The sequence below is a fragment of the Coenobita brevimanus genome, chromosome 2 (genome assembly GCF_032717465.1).
Source record: "Coenobita brevimanus isolate Jiangsu-jjx chromosome 2, ASM3271746v2, whole genome shotgun sequence".
NCBI lineage: Eukaryota > Metazoa > Arthropoda > Malacostraca > Decapoda > Coenobitidae > Coenobita > Coenobita brevimanus.
In genome coordinates, this window is record NC_136955.1 from 31,244,083 (window position 1) to 31,267,701 (window position 23,619).

Below are 23,619 nucleotides of genomic sequence, written 5' to 3' on the forward strand. Positions count from 1 at the left end.
ATGAAATAGCTACAGAACCATCAGAATGGAAAAGTAGAGGGAAGGATGATGAGGTAAATTGTTAGAAAGGTTTTTCGCAAGGTGCCAGAAGAAGCGAGAAGAATTCTAGTTGGAGAGTTGATATATATATATATATATATATATATATATATATATATATATATATAGAGAGAGAGAGAGAGAGAGAGAGAGAGAGAGAGAGAGAGAGAATGTGTATATATACAGACATATATAGATAGATAGACAGAAGCGAGAGAGAAATATATAGATAGATTGCGGCCAGTACCGTACACCGAAAACCTCTCTAAGCTATAAAAAGGTCACGGGAGGATCATTACAACATTTTCTGCAGGTCAAAGTGAAGATTAGATTTCCTTAGTCATCATCATCATCATTACTACTATTACCATCATCATCATCGATATCCTAACCTTCCTTTCCACTGTACTGTATGTATTACGTGTCGTGATCATTACATGAAAAAGGATTTGTAATAGTGAACAGATCCCAGATTACAACTGTTAGGTGTTTCTCTGCTTTTTGTTCAAGGGCTTAGTTTTCTTTATATTGTACATGTTCATTAACATGACAGTCATTATCATCTCCATATTTTACTCTGTTTTTATTGTGGAGTGGTGAATACGGGATGGTGAAACCCAATCATTCATTGGAAATCAAATACAAGATTACATTTCCTCAGCCATCATCTCCACCATCTATTTCTAACCATGTGGTTTAGTATAACATATATATATATATATATATATATATATATATATATATATATATATATATATATATATATATATATATATTTATATATATATATATATATTTTTTTTTTTTTTTTTTGGGGGGGGGCAGTATATCGCAAAGACCCCCAGTTTTTCTTTTCATAAAGGAAGCTAAAATTTTCTCTAACTTCATGAAAAGTTACACGTTTGAATTTTATCACCATTATCACCTCCACCATCATGGTAACCGTATACGAGTATATCACTGTTACAACGAGGTGTAATGGTTTTTATATAAGACACGAGTCCCTGGTGTGAGCAGGTCTCATATGACGATCACATTTTTCTGTCTCGTCCTGATGATCAACCCATTACAGAGTGTCAGTTACAGGTGATTTAATTCACATGAGATTGAATCAGGGTAATCTGAGAGAAGTATAATAGTCATCATTAACTGTATCAAGGTCGAATAAAATTTTGGTTATAATCTATTCAGACAATCGCTGATAATTTTATTCATCTAAATCAGAGGAACCTGAGAGTTGGTATGGAAGAATGGGCGTCCACCCATGAATAAATTCTATATTTGGTTAGAAATGCTCTCTCTCAATCCTTTCATTACGTAAATGTCTTTTTACCTCTTTTTATGATGACTGTCTCTTATTCTTGTTCTCTCAAAACAGTTGTATATCAGACGAGACTGCGTGGTCAGATGTAGCCTTCATAAACCCAGTAAGCAAAAACAGATCCTTTCTAAGTTCACTGATCTCCTGGCGTTACTAAGAACACAATACTGTAGAAAGTAAGGCATTGTAATGAAGAGGTTAATGTTTATTCTTGCAGGAGCTTGAGGATTTTTCCTCTGCTTAGAGGAGACGTAGCGCATGGAAGGGGTTAGAAGCAAATTCATTCATCCTTCAAATTCGAGGACGTTTCCAACACATTATTTTAACACCTCAGATTACTCTTTTCAGCTCAGAAGATGCCTCTCGTTTTTAAGGGTTAGAAAATCACTCTTACTCTTATAGTCCACAGATGCCTTGATCTTAGGATGACCTTCTTGGAAAAGATGGGTTAAAATCGGCAACAGCTCATCTGACCTAATCCCCTTTGCAACGCTAAGACCCTAAGTTAGTTACCTAGTCCAGAACATGAAAGAGTAGCAGACCTCCCTACCAACCTGGCAACACTGAACAACAGAAACACCTCCAGTCCCCTCCTGGAGGTTCGAACCGCTGCCCTTAAGGCACTGGCATCATTCTATCTCGGGCACTTTACCACTGAACCACCAGGTGAATAACGAGGGTTATCGTTATCAGGTTCCTAGACTCACTCAGCTGAATACTCGTAAAACTCGATCGTTAGCTGAAACAGAATACTAGAGTTGTCCGACCGAATGGGCCTTGCACACACACACACACACACACACACACACACACACACACTTTACTGTCACGGTCGATTATAAGCCAAGTTATTTTCAAAATGTCTACTCTTAACTTTAGTAATCTTTCGTTTTCTCTGGAAGTTCCGGGAAGTACAGTCATAAGAAAAAGTAACGCTACCATTCAGAGCTATGCACCATGACACAACGACGAAGTGTTGTGGAATGACGGGACAAGAAAGTTTATACCGCAAACCCGTCAATGTTGGTTATGAGAGACCCATATTAGAATTTGTGCTAGGTGTAGTAAAAGCTAATTAGATCGGTTGGCCTCTGTGCATAGAAACAATACGTTTTATTATCCGGCACCGAATTCATTAAAGAAAAATATAACAATGGTGTAGAGTCGGCAACACACATGCAGACAGGCAATGAGTATGTGCACCCATGCTTGACGTATGATAGTAATTCAGCCGATACAAGCCACGTTAGTAAATTTCAGTGTAATAATGATATGTATTGCTTTCTACTTGTAATAGATGTTGAGTAGAAGGAAAATAATAATACATGTTCAGTCTCTTTACCTTAAATTTTGTATACCCACCCCCTGCTTCCAAAACAGCCTCTAGACGTCGATGCATGGATGCCACTAACTCAGCCACACCCCATCCTTATTAACTCTAAAGCATCCCCATGAAGCATTTAACCACCCATCTAAAGCAAACAAATGAACTCGTGCGCCCCTGCAAGAATAAAAAAAAAAAAAAAAAAAATCGATGCCTACAGATTTAGTACTCTTCAAAAAAATTTATTTGTTGTATTCTATAGATAATATGTGTTGAATAGTAAGAAAATAATAAACGTGCGAGTTTCATATTAATCCCCGGCGGGGCGCTCAGGGTAACGCAAACATGTCCTTATATTTCCCCGCCATATGGCTCATCCTTGCTTATTATTCCAACTCGTAATGGGATTGTGATATGGCAACACTAGACACAGGAGGGGCGAACAGCAAGGACCCGGCCGCATAGCCCAGCTAACGTTCGATTCGTATCGAACATTTCTGGGGGTAACGACAGTTTTCCTTATGACCTTTCAACACAACAATTCCTGCGTCAGTTACATGGCTATAAAAATGCTAAGTAACGTAAACAAAACCCAGCTAAGCACATATATAGGGATTTAATGTCCCGGTTCCATAGCTTTCCTCCATTCTTAACTATAAAATGGGTATGAAAGAGTGAAAGTAACATCATAAAGCAATTAATGTTTACTCCTAGTTATCTGGCTGTTTCGTAAATGTATCATCAGAAGATATGTGACTGTTTTGACATAAGAAATAAAATTACACTTCCAAGCTGCGCTAGTTTGAAACTGTTATATTAGGCTACATCTTTAAGTGATATAGCATGTTCTTTCAAGACAAATATGAGAAACAGGAAACTACTAGTTTGTTCCCAAGAACAATATGACAAAGAATTAATGTTGTCTCGAAAATGAGGACAATGATGGTTTATCAGAAAATAAGTCTGAAGATGAGCAGACTCATTTCTTACCTATTACCTCATCTTCGTGTGTTAAATAGCCTGCGTTACCAACATATATGATAGGGTAATATCAATGAAATATAAATGCAAAATCAAGAATAAGGGAAAACGACTAAATTAGGTAAAGTCATTTAGAAAATATACAGTATACATTTTTTTTTATAAGCGTTCAGCATGGATTAGGTCAGATGATGTTAACCTCAGCTATACTTAAAGGATTCTGCTACAATACATTGGAGACTAGACTAAACTGACCTAACTTTGGCAACTACCTACTAAAATAACCCTCTTGAATTTGCATTGGAGAATGCTGAATGAACAGGTGTTACCCTTGAGAGCGGACCTCAGGGGGGTCCCCCCCCCTGTGGCGGGGGGGACAATCTGGCCGCACTATGGGTGGTACTACTACTCTGCGGCCAGGTTGTGTTAGGAAGAATACTGCCACCGTATTCCCTGCGTGTCATAAAAGGCGACTAAAAGGGACGGGGTGAGGGGACTAGGGACCCCCTCCTCTGTTTTTTAGTTCCTAAAAAGAAACAGGCCAGAGAAAGAGATGGGGGATGGAGTTATCCCCGTACCCTGAAGACTGGGTCTATGAATGTGCGTGGATGTAGTACGATTGAGGCTAAAAGGGAGGAGATTGGGAGAATGTTTGTGAGAAGAAAGTTGGATGTGTTAGCTTTGAGTGAAACGAAGATGAAAGGAAAGGGTGAGTCTATGTTTGGAAGTGTGAATGGAAGATTGTCATGTGTTGACAGAGGAAGGGCAAGAGAAGGTGTGGCCTTGTTAGTGAGTCCGGAAGTACAGCAGTGTGTGTTTGAATGGAAGGAGGTGTCATCGAGAATGATGTGGGTGAAAGCGAAATTTGAACGTGAGTTGTGGGTGTTTGTGAGTGCATATGGGCCTGATAGTGAAAGGGATGAAGAAGAGAGGGAGTCTTTCTGGAATGATGTTGATGAGTGTCTGCAGAGTTCTGGAGCAAATATAAATGTGGTAATGATGGGAGATCTGAATGCTAGAGTGGGAAATGTAGCAGTTGAAGGTGTAGTTGGTATGCAAGGTGTACCTGGAAGAAATGAAAATGGGGAACGAATGATAGCGATGTGTGTTGAGCGAGAGATGGTGATTGGAAATACGCTGTTTGAGAAGAAAGATATTCATAAGTATACATGGGTGAGACAGGAGGGTGGAAGGGTTGTTGATAGAGCTTTGATGGACTATGTGGTTATGTCTAGGAATGTGATAGGAAGATTGCTGGATGTGAGAGTTCTGAGATGGGAGGGTGGAGGTATGTCTGACCACTACCTGGTGGAGGGAAAGTTAAGAGTAGGTAAGAGATGAGTGAGAGCTAGGAGGGTTAGGTGTGGCAGGGAGGTTTTGAAAGTGAGTGAGTTGGATAAAAGAGAGAAAAAGATATAGTATCAGGAGAAATTGAAAGATGAGTGGAACGCAGTGAAAGATCGGGAAAATGGCAGTGTGGAGGAGGAATGGCAGTTGTTTAAGAGTGCTGTGGTGGGGAATGCAGAAGAGGTGTGTGGTGTGAGACGTGTGGGTGGTGGTGTAAGAAAAGGAAGTGAATGGTGGTGCGAGGAAGTAAGTATGGCTGTGGATGAGAAGAAACGTGCATATGAACTGTGGCTGCGGAGGAAGGATGAGATGTCATATGAAAGGTATAAGGAAAAGAGGAATAGGGCGTGAAGGGCTGTGCATGATGCTAAAGTGGCAGCAGATGAGAGGTGGGGTAGGCGGCTGACAGAGAATTTTCAACAGAATAAGAAAATGTTTTGGAAGGAGGTGAAAAGGGTGCGAAAGGGAGAGTCTGGGAAGGAAGAACGAGTAAAAGCAGAGGATGGAAGGATGTTAACTGAGATGGATACAGTAAGGAAGAGAAGGGCAGAGTATTTTGAAAAATTGTTAAATGTACAGGGGGAAAGGGTGGCTGAGATTGTGGCGGATGGAAGAGTGCAAGGAATAAATGTGTTGGGAGAGTTGAATGATTCTTTGATCACGAAGGAGGAAGTGGAGAAGGCAGTAAAGGAGATGAAAACAGGGAAAGCTGCAGGTATGGATGGGTGTGCTGTGGAATGCCTGAAGGGTGGTGTAGTGACTATTGTTGACTGGGTAGTAAGATTGTTGAATGTGTGCTTTATGAAAGGTATGGTGCCAATTGACTGGGCAAGTGCTTGTGTGGTCCCGTTGTATAAAGGCAAGGGTGATAAGTATGAATGTACTAGTTTTAGGGGTACAAGTCTGTTGAGTGTTGTAGGTAAGGTGTATGGTAGAGTGTTCATTATGAGAGTTAGAGAGGGTACAGAGGGAGTGATTGGTGATGAGCAGTGTGGCTTTAGGAGAGGGAGGGGATGCGTGGATCAGGCGTTTGCTGTGAGACAAGTGTGTGAAAAGTATTTAGCGAAAGGCAAGGATGTGTTTTGGGCATTTATGGATTTAGAGAAAGCGTATGATAGAACTGATAGGGAGGCTTTGTGGACTGTTTTAAGATTGTATGGACTTGATGGTAGGTTACTAAAAGGGATGAAAAGTTTTTATGTAAATAGTAGAGCGTGTGTAACAGTGGGAAATGCTGTGAATGATTGGTTTCCCATGAGAGTGGGGCTGCGACAGGGATGTGTGATGTCGCCTTGGTTGTTTAATATTTACATGGATGGTATTGTAAAGGAGGTGAATGCAAGAGTTTTAGGTGGAGGTCTGAGTCTGGTGAATGTTGATGGTGGAGAGTGGAATCTGAAGCAGCTGCTGTTTGCAGATGATACTGCACTGGTGGCTGATTCAGAGGAGAGATTGAGACAGTTGGTAGAGAAGTTTGGAAGGGTGTGTGAAAGGAGGAAATTGAAAGTAAATGAGAATAAGAGTAAAGTGATGAAGTGTACGAGGTTGGTAGATGGTAGGGGGATGAATATAGTTTTGAATGGCGAGTTGCTTGAGGAGGTAGATTGTTTTAAATATCTAGGGTCACATGTTGCTGTGGATGGAAGAATAGATGCAGAAGTGAAGTTTAGAATAAATGATGTAGGAAAGGTGCTTGGAGGAATGAAAAAAGTGTTTAGATGTCATTCGCTTAGAATGGATGCAAAGAGAAGACTGTATGAGGGTGTTGTGGTACAAACTGCGTTATATGGGGCTGAAACATAGAATGTGGGTGTAGCAGAGAGGAAAAGTTTGAATGTAATGGAGATGAGGTGTCTGAGGAGTATGCGTGGAGTGACGCGCATGGATCGAGTGCGAAATGATGAAGCGCGAAGGAAAACTGGAGTTGTTCGGGAGATGGCTGGTAGAGTTGAGCAGAGGGTGTTGTGATGGTTTGGGGATATGGAGAGAATTGATAATGAGCAATTGGTGAAAAAGATAACTAGATCTGATGTGAGAGGTGTAAGGCTGAGAGGAAGACCACAAATAGGATGGATGGACAGTGTGAAGAGAGCAAGAAAGAGTGGCTGTGCATGACATAAATAAATGGAGAGAAATTGTGAATGAATGTGTTAACGCAGCCCTGAGGGGATATTCTCCCGCATTTGGTCTGATCAGCTAGTCAGGTCAGGTGCGGGTAAGGGGATGGGTCTGTTATGATGTGGCAGGTGTAAACCAGTTCTGCTGTCGGGCCCTGCTGTGGATGTCACTGATTGCATTGCAGAGTTGACCCTTGTGCGGTGTGGTGCGGTGAGGATATGTCCGTTCTCCCCTTTGGGGCTAAGATGCAAATGAATGTGTTTGAATGGATGAGTAAATGGGGAGTGTGTCGTCCTGTCTCGGCTACCTCCCTTTCCTTGGGGGAAGCAGCCTAGGTATATAGATAGATAGATTATTGAAATGCGTGGCTTACAAGATAGTGCCCCCGAAAACAAGATGAGAGAAGAACAGCATAGTGCCCCCAGAAACACGGTGAGAGAAGAACAGCGTAGTGCCCCCAGAAACACACCGACACCCCTACCCGGACCCCAAGGAGTAGCTGCATCCACATTAGGGGATCCAATGTGACAACAGCGTAAGGTAGCCCGGGCCGAGCGTCCTTATAACACCCAACCATCGCACCGCCACCCTAGCAGGAGAAGGACACTACCTTCGGGGAGTGGAATTGTTGGATCAGTCCGGGGTGGAGCTGATATCTCAGTTCCTGCCAGCGCCCCTCTGGAGACAGCCAACTGCCACTCCCGCCTTCGTCAGTCGGCCAAGCGTCCCACTGAAGGTGTTTCCCTCGAGACGGCCTACTGCCGCTCTTCTCTTCTGCCCAAGGAGACAGCCTACTGCCGCTCCTCCCTCCTGCTGAAGGAGACGGCCTACTGCCGCTCTGAATGCGCTGCCCATTAGACGGCCTATTGCCGCTCATCCCTCCTGCTGAAGGAAACGGCCTACTGCCACTCTGAAGGTGCTGCCCCTGAGACGGCCGATTGCCACTCTTCCCTCCTGCCGAAGGAGACGGCCAATTGCCGCTCCGAAGGCACTGCCTACTGCCGCTCCCCCCTCCTGCAGAAGAGAACGGCCTACTGTCGCTCAAGAGGTGACCAGAGACGCGCTGACTCCCCCACACAGGCCACGGCCAATTACCAGGCCTTGGCGCCCTCTAGTTGTGCCCCTGGACAGCCACAGCCTATTGCCGGGCCCCACGGCCAAAAGGAGGTGTTGTCATTGCCCCTGCGTGAGGCAGGAGTCCGGCTCCCCGGCACCAGAGAGACCCCGTGAGGCCTAACGGCTTCCCCTGGCCTCCGGTCTCTACTCCTAGCCCTGGAGAAGACTCACCTGATGGACCCTAGTGCAGGACGGTGCCGCAACCCCTAACTGATGGCGCCCCTTGATTCTGGGAACCGCAGTCCTCAGTCCCTCCAGGCCCTCCCCAGGACACCCGGGCGCGACCTCTCCACGCCCAAGAGACGGAGTAAGACCTCCACCTCTGGCCGAAACCTGAGCCAGAGATTTCTGGACCTGTTTGGCCCCAGTCCTGAGGGCCACACCCCTAAACCTAGCCCAGAGACTACGGGCTCCTGCGCCACGTGCAGCCCTGGACGCGAGAGGACGCCCCCACGAGCCGTCCCGTGCCCCCTCGGCACGCCCTCCCTTGGTGGTGCCCCTAGTCTGACAGAGTAGACGCCGGCGTGTCTCCCCACCGCCCCCACGACACGAGTGAATTATGTTAAGTGTGGTATTGCCCCAGAACTAGTGAAGTGAAATTATGTTAAGTGTGACGTTGCCCTAAAAAACAGGTTACAGTAATACAGTGACTTAATGTATGTCGAATATCGGGGTGAGTGAAATCACGGGTGAATGAGTAAGAACGAGTACAGTGAGTTCTGAGGAATCCGACTCACAAGTGACGCCCTTGCAGAAAACCAGTAAGGCTCTTCCCCTGAGAAATTCCCTGTAGTGAAAATATACCCATGTCCCTTGTTACTAGAAAACAATAGAGAAGTGAGAATAATATCCTTCCGTTTATATTACCGTAAACACAGTGAATATCCAGTGTCCCTCTACTCCCTCGCTTCCTAAAGAATCCCCTCCCCACAGCTAATGTAACGTAAACGAGAGATAGAATCAAATGTCAAAACCCCTTGGCTATCAGGTGATACTAAGAGTGAATTAATAAAACTTACCCTCTCCCAATATTACCATAACTCTGTTCCAACCCGTCACGAGTCCTTCCCCTCCTCCCCCCCTCCCCGCGTGAGCCCCCTCTTCCCACGCTCCCACGCGCGCCCGTGTTCCCTGTACACCTGTTAACTAGACTTTCTGTATTGGCAACAGTATTAGTTAAGCCAGTATCCTGCGAGATGCTAATATCCTAGTTAAGGTTTTATTTCTGTGTCACATATTGTGTTGTAATATCTGCTGTTTTTGTCCTGTGTCTGACTGTGGTAATATACGTGTTAAAGGTTATTGCCTGAAGTTTTTGTGTCCTGCCTGTCTTTCATTGCACTAAGCTCCGGTCTCGAAAGAGGACCCCGCTACACGTTAGGTGCTTTACGACCGAGGAGTCGGGCCTTTTTCACCTAGCATTACAATTATTATTATTATTATTATTATTATCATTATTATCATCATCATCATTACCATCATCATCATCCAATACTACGTTGCCCTATGAGGAACGGAGAAGCCCGGAGCTAGGCAAGTTGCTCCTGACATCTAAGATGAGAGTGACCAGCCTCACTCATCTGAGTGGCATCACGTGAGCAATAAACCCCAACCACCCCTTGGATATAAACCTTCACCGGCTCAATCCGATTGAAGCGCCGTAATTACCCATTAAACCACCAGGAGCCAAAATTTGGTTATATGGTTACCACCCAGCATTGTAAATGATTTCCTGGTGTACAGGAAACCATTTTGCCTGTCACTCATTGTAGAGTCACCCACAGGCTGAAGGAAGAGGAAAAAATGAAGCAAAGAAAAACAGAAGAGGGAGTTTAGAGTCACCCGTAGGCAGAAGGACGAGGAATGAATGAAGGAAAGAAAGACAGGAGAGGATGGAAGGAAAGAAGGATGGAGGAGAGGAAAGGGCAGACACGGAAGGACAGCACTACATCGAGTGAGTGGATGGTGAGCGCCCCCACCTACCTATTATTATTAAGAACTCCACATTCTGTGGAGTTCTTATTGATATTGTAGAGGTTGTCTTTTTATTTTTTTATTGGAGGGGGGGAGAGATCTAGAAGGCTGGTATTCCAAGGCCAATCGAGATGGTAACTTGAAATTTTCAGGGATGATGTATCTTGGTTGCAGGCTTCTTTTGGTACAATGACACTTTCTAGCACTAGCGCCGGCTTGTTTTTTTTTTGTGTGTGTTTTTTCTTAATTTTTGCTCCTGTGCAGCAAATATTCTATGGTCGCGGTGCACGACTTTGAGACTGTCATTATCATACCCAGGCAACCTACCAGTCAAAAGTGCGTCTGATTTCGTAACATATTACACACGAATCATATTATTATACGCGAATATATTATACACGAATATCATCATACACGAACATATTATACATGAATCACATGAGTCTCATATTATACACGAAATCGGACGCACTGTTCAGAGGTAGGTTGCCAGGGCACGATAATAACAACCTCAAAATCACGCGCCGCGACTTTATTATGCAGTCGTCAACATATACTAGTGCACCTGTGTATTGATAATGAGATCCAACAAATCCTTTTTGAGATGTTCATGAAAATCAAAATGACCGTTTCATGCCTGAAGGTGCCAAATTGGAAAGTGTTTGGCCGATTTTGACCAAACTCGGTGGAAATGTTGTGGTTCATAAGCGCCATGATAAGCTTAGCAACAATGACCTTGACCTTATCTCAAGGTCACAGGTCAAAATCCGTAACAAATTTTGAGTCATACTAAAGGTCAGTGAAAGAAGTATCTTCAAAATTCTAAGTGCATCTACTTTTTAAGATTTGATAACAGCAATTTGACAAATCAGTATTTTTTAATGTTTTTTTGACGAATTTTGGACTTACCATCAAAATACTGTATATAATTCAAAGATTTAACACCATATCTGATGTACAAGTGTGGCATTTCTATGTCATTCTGATCTGAAATATGGCATTATCATCTGAAATGTGGAGTTCCTTGAATTTTGCAACAGAAGTTTCAGAATTCTAGTTATTATTGTATTTATTATCAGTTATGCAATGCAGGTTGGTATCATTTTCGGCAACTGGTTGCTCCCTGCGCGCGCTCGCGCGTCTGTGCGCGTGTGTGTGTGTGTGTGTGTGTGTGTGTGTGTGTGTGTGTGTGTTTTTATGCGAGGAAGAAGGAACCAAAGGCCATGGCCCGCAGTAACAGTTCCCTCCAAGAGAAAAACAAAATACAACAGAGAGCCAAATTCAAGATCCGATCATTTTGAGATGCCTGGACACACTGCGTTTGAAAGACTGGAGATCATAGGCAGCAGGAAAAACAGATAGAGGGAGACAGTTCCAGAGCTGACCTGTTGCATAAATGAAAGACTGGGAGTAACGGTTAACTCTTGCATTAGAGAGTTGGACAGAAAAGGGATGAGAGTTTGCTGCCAGACGGGTGCTACGCGCCCGTCGTAGAGGTGGAGGAATGCAAGCAGACAGTTCAGAGGAGCAGTGACCATTAAAGTAGCGATAGAAAAGAGATAAAGATGCAACAGTGCGGCGAAGAGACAGAGGTTGAAGGGAGTCAGTAAGAGGAGGAGAGTTAATGAGACGAAAAGCCTTTGACTCCACCCTATTGAGAAGAGCTGTATGTGGGGAGCCTCCCCACACATGAGAGTTGTACTCCACACAGGGGCGGATAAAACCCCTGTATAGAGTCAACAATTGTGCAGGGGTAAAGAAAGAGCGGAGACGGCTTAGCACACCCAATCTCTTGGAAGCAGTGTGTGTGTGTGTTCTTACCTAATTCATACCTAATTGTATCTTTAAGGAATGAGTCAAACTCGTATTGTCCTGTACTTTGAACCATATTTATCATACATGTCTTTAAATTTATTAATTCCTTTGGCACACACTATTTCATTCAGTAGTGCATTCCACTGATCAACTGCTTTATTTGTGGAAACTGAATTTCCTTATGTCTTTAACACCCCTTTTTGTACAGTTTTCTACAGTGTCCTCTTATTGTTGCTTCCCCATTCGTTATATGCTCTATTTTCTCTTTGCCTGTGATGCATTTATATAACGTAATCATGTCTCCTCTTTTCGTTCTCCCCTGTAATGTTGGTAGGTTTAATTTTTCGAGTCTTTCTTCATAGCTTAGGTCCCTTAAACCTTGTGCCCATCTTACAGTGGTCCTTTCTATCTTCTCAGTCTTATCTATGCGTTTTTGAGATGTGGATTCCAGACTACTGATGCATACTCCAAAGTTAGTCAGATGAATGATGTTATTCTCTTTCTCAGCATGTCTTCATTTATATATGTGAATGCTACCCTCATATCATCAAGCAGTGTGTACATGTTCCTTACTCTTTCATTTATGTGGTCAGCCGGTGATAGTTTGTTATTAATGATCACCTCTAAACCCCTCTCCCTTTCTGATGTGTGTAGGGTTGAACTTCCTAACTTATAGTCCCAGTCTGGTCGTTTTTCACTTTTACCATATTTTATTACATGACATTTGTCCACATTGAATTCCATTTGCCATCTATTGCTCCATTGATGAAGCTTATTTAATTCCTCTTGTGGCTCTATGCAATAGTCTGTGTTTGCAATTTCCCATTATATTTTTGCATCATCAACAAAAATGTTTAGGTAGCTTTCATTTCCAATGTTGCTGTTTGTCATTTATATATACTAAAATCATAACTGGTGCCAGCACCAAGCCCTATGGAACTCCACTTGTCATTTCTCTCTACGATGAGTAATTTCGCCTTAGCACTGTTCTCATTTCCCTTTTACTGAGAAAATCTTGCATCCAATCGTACAGTTTACCTTAGGTTCCCCATTGATTGTACAGTTTCCATAAAAGTCTTTTGTGTGGTACTCTGTCAGATGCCTTCTTGAAATCCAAATATATGCTGTTTACCCAGCTGTCTCTTTTCTGTATTATTTCTGTAACTTAGTAGGTTAGTAACATGATTTTCCCTTTCTAAAACCAAATTGTTATTCTGTTATCATATTGTGTTTTTCTAGGTGATTTGCCCAAATTCTTCGTATCAGAATTTCTAACATCTTGCTTACGACGCTGGTCAGTGATACTGGTCAGTAGTTAAGTGGATTTTGTCTATTTCCTTTCTTGAAATGGGGCACAATGTTTGCTTTCTTCCAAATATCAGGTAGTATTCCTTGTCTTAACCTGGGGCGTCCCAATAACGTATGGATACATTGCAACGTTTTGTCACATTGAATCCCGATAACGTATCCATACGTTTTGCAATTGCATGGTCTGTCATTTCCACAATTATCAAAATTCATGCGTGATTTTTGGTACGACACCTTCCTCTACCTGCCGCCAGGCGGGGACACTGCATTAACCCGCATCACCCCTCCCCATGCCATTGTCTCGGCAACTCACCTGTTAGCAGTGACCTGGCCAGCAAAGACATGTCGCGCCATGGTACGAAATTCAAAGTGAATGACAATGTAGAGGACAAAGATTACATGGCGCCAGAGGAAGAAATGAGCAGAGGTGATGAGAAGGTAATGTCATCAAGGAAGGTGCTGTATGTTAATGTGTTCAGTGAATGAAACAACGCTTATATCACCTCTATTATTGTGTGAAAACCAATATATTCTTATACTACATATAAATTCGTACCAAATGTAGAAATATCTACCTATTCTGAGTGGTTTGCAATAGTTACTGCTACCATAGAAAATGCGACACCCACAGCACGGCTCCAGAGAACACAGTACCAGGTGTGTGGAGGGTCACCTGTTTAGACCACCTACCTGTATAGGCTCAGGTGAACATTTTCTCTCTGAACTGCCATCGTTTCTCACAAAAAGTGGAGGTTTGAGCCCTCCCAAAATTCAAAAATCTGCCGGGAGTGGGGGGGGGGGGTCAGTGGTGAAAAATCTGTCGAGATGCGGCAGCTCTTTTGCACATTCCTGTAATACCCAGCACGAAATCTTGTCGGGGCCATTGGCTTTTCCACTTTCTAATTCCTTCATATCTTCCTGGACTTCTTGTTTTTTTATATGTATAATTATTTGTTAGTATGTGTGGGCATGCTTGTTCGTTTTCATCACTGGCAAATCTACTTTCTTTAGTAAAAACTGACTGGTAATTTTTGTTTAGTACTTCACAAATATCTTCTTCATTTTTATAGATTTTCCCCTTATCCATGATGGATTGTATTTTATCTTTAACTATTGTTTTGCTTCATATGTAGCTGTAAAACAACTGTGGGATATCAGTATATTTATTTACACTGTCTTCCTCAAACTGCCTTTGAGCTTCTGTCCTTATCCTTGTGTAATCATTTCTTGCCTGCTTGTAGTTGTTAAATGCTCTCTTACTTTTATGTTGTCTGTATCCGATCCACAGCAAATCTCTTTTCTCTTTTGCATTTTTACAGTCTTTATTAAACCATTTCTTTATCCTTATGTCCGTGTCTTTGTGCAATGGGACATAATTATGGACTCCTGTTTCACAGAGTTCACAGAATTTTTTACAAATAACATTTATATCATGTCCTCTTAGCTCCTTCTCCCAATCTATATCGTTGAAGTACTTCTTTATGTCATGATAGTTGCTCTTTTTGTAGTTTAGCCTTTTTTGGTAATTTCCATTACCTCTAACTATATCAATATGCTATCCTGAAATTGTAGTGTAGTACTGCATGGTTGCTTTTGCCGATTTTTTTTTTTTTTTGTGTGTGTCCGACTCTGGGCATAGGCTTCGCAGCCTGCTCTCAAGGCTCAGTAGTCCTCCTATATACCATAACCTCCACATGTCACCACTTCAGCGTTAACACCCACCATCCATATGGAATACATGCTAGGGCCATCTCATACAGGACTGGTGTATTGGTATTAGCGGAGGTAGTTTGACCACATGTCGATGGGTTTTCTGGTGGATTAGTAAAGTCTGATTTCAAGAAATTCAAATCCTTAAACTGTCCCCTGTCCCAGAGGGGATTTGAACCTAGGTCTGCTAGGACTGCAGGCCACCTCTCTACCGATTGAGCCACCGCCTCCCCCAAATAGGGGATGACAGATTATATATACAGTATTGTCAATTTAATTTTCTTACTTGGTAAATATGAGATCTAATAATGAGGGGTCTTCTGGTCCTCTTTTTCTGGTATTCTCTTTTACATGCTGTTAGAAAAAACTCCTGTATAGGATCCAAAAGCTTCTGATCACAACCACTTTCACGACTATTTAAATCTAAAGTATTCCAGTTAATATCTGTGTTAAAATCTCCCGTTAGTATAATCCTTTTATATTTTCTTCCATTCTGTATAGTAGTGTTCTTAAACTTTCCCTTGTCTTTTCTGCCCGGTCTTCATATTCACCTCTACCCCATGTGTTTGTTTTGGGTGGCATATATAAATTTGCCACAATTATTATCCCCTCTGATGTACTAATCTCTATTTACAACCAATTCTACTTATGAGGGTATGTTTATTTCTATCTCTTTTACCTGGAGTCGTTTCTCTGTTAGTATCATAACTCCTTTTTTTACGTTTCTGTCTCTTTGCCAAATATTGTACCCGTCCAAATTTAAAGAGTCGTTTGATATCCTTGGGGTTAATTTTGTTTGTTTCTGTTAGATAATATGAGGCTCAGTTTCAGTGATAATAGTCTTTTATTTCTATTAAATAGGATACCATTCCATCTACATTTGAGTACATTAACTTAGCCATATTGTTTGCATGTTTGACATTGGTTGAGTCTGCTTTCTTTTCTTTTTTTAATCCCTGCTGTTTTTGTGCCATTTTTTACTTACAATCCTACTACTTTGTAAAAAAAAAAAATCTTCTCTATTCGTCTGATCTTGTATCATTCTTTCTTTTTGCTTCTTCCCTCTTGTCCTTTAGTAATCCCCTTTCCTCTTGAGTTAGGCACCTTTTTATCCACACTTCTTTGTGCTCCTCTGATTCCTTAAGTTTGTTAGCCTTTTTTTCATATCTCTTCTACAGTGTTCACACTTTGGAAGGCTACTTTCAAGGGCCTTGACTTGTTCCTCTCATATTTCCCTAATCTCTTTAATTCCTCTACATCTTTCCCACAGATTTCATCTGATACTACATTCAATATGTTGATTAGATTTACCATCTCCTTGTTATCTCTGGTGATCTTATTCCTTATTTTTTCATTACCTTTACCAGTGATGACTATAGATCTGTTAATCCCAGCTGTTTCCTTTATTAGCCTTGGGTTCTTCCTTACGATATCTTTCACCTCTCTTATCATGTCTTTTGCTTCAGCCTTGTTTTTTAGATCTTGACTTGTTTTGGTTACTTCTGCCCATGTATTTTGTACTTCCTCTGTGTACTTTCCCATCATTTCATTTGCCTGAGTTATCTTCTCATCAGTGTCTCTACTTTGCTCTATCAGATTACCTGCTTATCTAATTATGTTTTTATCATTATTGTATTCCTTCTAAACTCTTTCTTGGGTAACTACTGTACTTTCCATTTCGTTTATTTTCTACCTCAGAATGTCTACCTCACCCTGAGGCTCAACTGTTGTTGTATCTTTTCTATTTAATTCCTTTACCAGTTTCTCATATTTTTCCTTTTGTTGATACAGTTCCTTCTTTATTCCATCCAATTCCAGTTTGAATGTTTGTTCCAATCTGCTCACTTTCTCTGCTAGTTCATTAAATGTATCGAGTTCCATCAGGTGTGTGTAGTCATCATTTTATTATTTACTGTTTCTCTCCCTCTTACCTAGATGCACTTCTTGAAAGTACGCCATCTTTTAGAGCTATACTTTCTATTTACGGTTTAGCATCTCCTTTCCGTCAGTGTTGGAATTTACCCGGAGCTCGTCTGTGTGTGTGTTCTTACCTAACTGTTCTTACCTAATTGTATCTTTACAGGAATGAGTCAAGCTCGTACTGTCCCGTGTCTTAAACCATATTTATCGTACATATCCTTAAATTTGTGAATTGTCTTGGCACACACTATTTCATTCGGTAATGCATTCAACTGATCAATTGCTCTATTTGGGAAACTAAATTTCCTTACGTCTTTATCACCTCTCTTCTTATGCAGTTTTTTGCAGTGTCCTCTTGCTGATGCTTCCCCATAGGTTAAGTGATCATTTATGTCTATTTTCTCCTTCTCTGATATGCATTTATATAGTATAATCATGTCACCTCTTTTCCTTCTCTCCTGTAGTGTTGGTAGGTTCAGTTTATTTAGTCTTCCTTCGTAGCTTAGATCCCTTAAGCTTGGTACCCATCTTGTAGCGGCCCTTTGAATTTTTTAAACTTGTCTATGTGTTTTTTGAGATGAGGACTCCAGACTACTGATGCATACGCCAAGGTTGGTCTGATGAATGATGTTATTATCTTTCTTAGCATGTCTTCATTTATGTATGTGAATACTATTCTCATATTTGCAAGCAGTGTATACATGTTCCGTACTTTCTCACTGATGTGGTCTGCCGGAGATATTCTGTTACTGATAATCACACCTAGGTCCTTCTCTCTTCTGATGTGTATAGGGTTTTATTTCCTAACGTATAATCCCAATCAGGTCTTTTTCCACTTTTACCAAACTTGATTACATGACACTTATCCACATTGAATTCCATTTGCCATGTATTACTCCATTCATGAAGTTTATTTAATTCTTCTTGTAGCTCTTTACAAGAGTCTGTGTTAGTAATTCTCCTTTGTATTTTTTGCATCATCTGCAAACATATTTAAATAGCTTTGATTTCCAGTGTTATTGTCTATAGCATTTATATACACTAAAAACATGATTGGTGCCAGCACTGAGCCCTGTGGTACTCCACTAGTCACTTCTTTCCATGATGAGTAATTTCCCCTTAGTACTCTACTCATTTCTCTTCTTATGAGAAAATCTTGCATCCAACAATACAGTTTGCCTCGAATTCCTCCTTGATGGTACAATATCCATAAAAGTTTTTGGTGTGGTACTGTGTCAAATGCTTTCTTGAAATCTAAGTAGATACTGTCCACCCATCCTTCTCTTTCCTGTAATGTGTCTGTTACTCTGTCATAGTAGCTCAACAGATTAGTAACACATTATTTTCCTTTTCTGAAACCAAACTGTCTTTCTGTTATGTTGTGTTCTTCTAGATGATTTACTCAAGCTTTTCTTGTAAGCTTTTCTAATACCTTGCTTACAACAAAGGTTAGTGATACTGGTCGGTAGTTGAGTGTATTTTGTCTATTCCCTTTCTTGAATAAGGGGACAATATTTGCTTTCTTCCAAATATCAGGTAGTTTACCTTGACTCAAGGATTTCTTGAAAATTAAAAATAATGGTTTACTTAACTCCTTTGCACATTCACGTAGTACCCAACATGAAATTTCATCAGGACCATTTGATTTTCCTTTGTCTAATCTACTTAGCTCCTCCTGTATTACTTTTTCTGATGTTTGTATATCTGGTAGTATGTGTGGGCATGCATGTTCCACATAATCACTCTCAAATTGTTTTTTCCTCTATAAAAACTGATTGGAATTTCTTGTTTAGTGCTTCACCAATATCCTTCTCGTGTATAGGTGATTCCTTCGTCCATAATGGATTGTATTTTATCTTTTACTTTGGTTTTGCTTCTGATGTAGCTGTAAAATAGCTTCGGTTGATCACTACTTTTATTTATGATATCCTCCTCAAACTGTTTTTCGGCTTCCCTCCTTATTCTTGTATAATCGTTTCTTGCCTGTTTGTAATCATTATATGCCCTTTCACTATTGTGTCTTCTGTATCTATTCCACAACAAATCTTTTTTTTTCTTTTGATTTTTTACATTCTGTATTAGACCATTTCTTTATTTTCTTTTCTGCTTCTTTGTGTTTTGGGATGTACTTCTGGACTCCTATTTCATAAAGTTCACAGAATTTTTTTATATATAACATTTAAATCTTGTCCTCTAAGCTCCTTTCCCCAATCAATTTCTAAGAAGTACTTCTTTAGGTCATGATAGTTTCCCTTTTTTATAGTTTAGGCTCTTTTTTTAACTTTCATTGCTATCCTGAAGTTGCAATTTAGTACTGCATGGTCGTTTTTGCCGAATGGAGAGTGGTATATTAAATTGTCAATATAGTTTTCTTGCATAGTAAATATGAGATCTAGCATTGAGGGTACATCAAGTCCTCTTTTTCAGGTGCTTTCCGTTACATGTTGCATTAGGAAAAACTCTTGCACGAGATCCAGGAGCTTTTGGTCCAAACAGCTTTCTTGGCTTATTATACCTAGAGTATTCCAATTTATATTTGTATTAAAATCTCCAGTTAGTATAATTCTTTCCGATTTCTCCTCCATTTTATGTAATAATGATCTTAAACTTTGAATTGTATTCTCTGCCAGGTCCTTATACTCGTCTCTTTCCCATGTGTTTGACTTGGGTGGCATGTACAAATTGGCTACAGTTACTTTCCCTTCAGTTGTATTGATCTCTACTGCAATCAGTTCTACTTGTGACGGTATATCTAGTTCTACTTCTTCGACTTTTAGATTTTTCTTAGTTAATATTATAATTCCTCCTCCTTTTTTTAAGTTCCTATCTCTTCTCCATATATTATATTCCTCTAAGTTTGGGATGCCATTTGATAGGTTGGTGTTAATTTTGTTTCAGTCAGGCATATTATATGTGGTTCATTTTCTTTGACATAATCCTTCTTCTCTAATAATTTAGATACCATTCCATCCACATTTGAGTACATCAACTTAATCATCTTGTTTATGTACTTGTCATGATTTGGTTTTACTACCTTCCTCCTTTTTATTCCCTCCTGTTTATGTACCACTTTCGTACCTGCAATCCTATTACTTTGTAAAAAAAAAAATGTATTTTCTCCTCCTCTGATCTTCCCTCATTTTTTGTTTTTACTTCCTCCCTCTTCTCTTTCAGTAATTCCAGTTCCTCTTGTGTTAGGCATCTTTTTATCCATACATTTCTGAACTCCTCTTTTTCCATAAGATTCTTTGCATTTTTCAGTATCTCCTCCACGGTATTTACACTCTGGAAGGTTACATTTAAGGGTCTTGACTTGCTTCTCTCGTATTTCCCTAACCTTTTGTGTTCCTCTATGTCTTTACTACAGATTTCCTCTGATACTTCTTTCAATATGCTCATTACATTTGCCATCTCCTTTTTGTCTCTTGAGATCTTGTTTTTTTACTTCTTCCTCTTCTATACCAGTGATTACTATATATTTGCTGATATCTACTGAATCTCTGACTAACTTAGGATTGTTTTGGATTATTCTTTTCACTTCCTTTTTAATGCTTTTTTCTTCCACCCTTGTTTCGAAGTCTTTCTTTACTTTCATCATTTCAGCATAAGTGGTTTCCACATCATATTTATAGCTTTGCACAGCTTCATTCACCTGTGTTATCTTGTCAGTATCACTGCTCTGGTCTGTCAGACTGCTTACTTGTCTGAATGTCTCTGTATCATTGTTGAACTCTTCCATAATACTCTCGTGGTTGACTACTGTACTTGCCATTTCACTAATTTTTCTCCTAAGTGAACCCAGTTCTACTGTCAGCTCACCTATGGTTATCCCTTTCTTGTTAACCTCCTTTCTTAATTTTTCTATTTCTTCCTTTTGCAAGTGCATCTGTTTCTTAATTTCATCAATCTCATTTTGAAAAGCCGTCTCTAGTACTCGTTCAACCAGTTTATTGTGAGTCTCCATTTCAACCAGTTTTTGGTAGAAATCATCGTCCTGCTTTCTACCTTTATCCCTTTTCTATTCCAAATTTGCTTTATTAATGTATGTGGTCATTTTGCAGTACTAAAAGCACATATGGTACTTACATTCCCTGGGGCAGTTGTAGACAAAACAAACGATCAGCTGATTGTGCGCATTCTTACTGTTATTAGTTTTCTTTTCTGTTTGAACAAGTCTTGCTTTAAAACTTTTTTTTTTCTTTATATTAGAACACCGTTTAGTCTAACCTGGTACAGAGCTTGACTCATATAAAGATACTAATTTAGGTAATGCCACTGGCCAAGTTGGCTGTTTATGGAGCGATGGCGGCTTGCGTCTGGTCTCCTCGGTGCCGTGTGTGTGTGTGTGTGTGTGTTTTAACTCCTCCTAGGCTACTTGATGGATTTGAGTGCAACTTCCAAGGTGGGTATGGCTGGCTATTAGGAAGATTTTCCTCTATAATTTTGCAACCATGATTTTTAAGGGGTCAGCCACTCTCTCCAAATAAAAAATTCTCAGAAATAGTAAAACAAGAGTACATGTGGCTTTGATATCTTAATGGATTTTGTACAAGGGACGCTCATCCAAAATGCGATACTTGTGGGGCACGACCCTCCCTAATAATTCTTGAGGGATAAGCCCCCTCCAAAAAATAAAAGCAATTAGAAACAAGGGAAAATGAGCACATGGATTTCAGCGAAACTTCAGGCGAGTTCGTCTGGTTCCTTGATAATGACTTCCACTGTATCAAGTTTTCCACTATTGTTTTTAGGGGGGGTGAGCACCTCTCACCAAATAAAAAATCTCAGAAGTAGTGGGCAGATATGGCTGTAATATCTTAGTACAAGTTGTACAATGGCCTCTCATCCGTAATGCGGTAATAGGGGAGCGTTATCCTTCTAGTGACTATACGTGGGTCAGCTCTCTCCCAAAACAAGCTCGATCAGAAATAGCAAAACGGTTTGAATGAACTTTCCCAGGTGAGTCCGTCTGGTTACTCCAAAGGTCTTTCACTATTTATAAATTTTCAACCGTGATTTTTAGGAGACCAGTCCCCCCTGCCAAATTTAACATTTTCATAAATAGTGAAACGAGGCCAGATATGGCAATGGTATCTCTGTACATTCTGTATAATGGACTCTAATCCGTAATGCGATATCTAGGGAGCATGACCCAACCACTGACTTGGGAGGTCAGCTCCCATCCTTACCCCCCCCCCCTAAAAAAAAAAAAAAAAAACTAAATAGGGGACTGTGAAAACATGGATTTCAAAGAAATCGACATACATATCGCAAGGATGGGTATGCAGTTGCCATCGTTTCTCTGAATGTGCAAGAAGAAGGTGGACATCTAGCTTAATATTATTATTATTGTTGTTGTTGTTGTTATTATTAAATCAGTTTTCAATTTTTCCCTAAAGCTTTTACATAATAAACATAATTTTGAATATTCTTTTTAGACAAAGTTAGCCATGTAAATTCATGGTGTGGCTGCTATGGAGTTTTTCATTAGTCAGAGGGACCAATTTTTCAGTAAATTATTTTTTATAATTTATTCGTTTGAGTAATTTTTTTATATTTGATGGTTAGATTTATTAAGTTTTGTAATAAGCCTGCCTTGTGTGTTACGTTAGATTTTTTTGTTATGCTAATTTCAATATAATATGAAATATTAATCATTCTACTTACTTCAAATATGGACCAGTTAAAAAACAATATGTTTTCACTTTCTCAAATGATTCTACGGGAAATTAGCACCAGGAATTGACTTCTTATGGTCTTATTATGAAATGAAAATATATAAAAATGTCATGAAGGGTGTTTCATTTTTCATGGCGAAATGGCAAATTTGGGAATGGCTGTTGTATCAAGTGAGGCAGCCAACGAGTTACTCGAGACAGTACTCGGCATTAGCCCGCTCTATCTCCTATGACTCACTGCCAGTTGAACAAAATCTCTTGGTACTAATCAGAATAAACAGACCTATTCAGATCATGTGAGAATTAATTAACAATAAAAGACTTTAATTCTCCGAATTTTTGCAAGGTGTACCACTATACAGTATATACATTTTCACGATAAAACACGCAGTGCCCAATGAAAAGACGATACAAGTAAAAACAAACGCATTCTGGCCAACTCGAAGAATGCCCTACCAGACCAATGCATCAAATCGCGTCGATTCGGCAGAGGATACTGTATGTGAAACTCAGCTAGAGGAACTGCAGTTCTAATGGGAAATAGACCCAAATGTTCCGACAAATACAGAGAACATATTTAGGCCAGAAAAAATGAAAAACCTCGCAAAACCAAAGACAACGCTGCTCCCTGAATACTTAATATGCCAGTCATCATCATCGTCATCATCTTCATCACTGTCACCTACGGAACCAAACACAACACGGCTTTCTCAGTATTTAACATGCCATATATCATCATAATCATCACTTACAGAGCGGATACCAACAGTGCTCTCTGGATACATACCATGCTAGACATCATCATCATCACATACAAAGCCAAAAACAACAGTGGCCTCTGAATACTTATCATGCCAGCCATCATCATCATCATCATCATCATCACTACCATCTACAAAACTAAAGACAACGCGGCTTCCTTACTACTTAACATGCTAGTCATCATCAGCATCATCGTCGTCATCATC

The 23,619-nt window shown here is 40.3% G+C and overlaps 1 protein-coding gene across 1 annotated transcript in view; it reads right to left on the minus strand.

Moving 5' to 3' along the window:
* LOC145392063 (cytochrome P450 2L1-like) overlaps window positions 1-23,619 on the minus strand; it is a 135,491-nt gene that overhangs the window by 89,095 nt on the left and 22,777 nt on the right. The gene's annotated exons all lie outside the window — the stretch shown is intronic.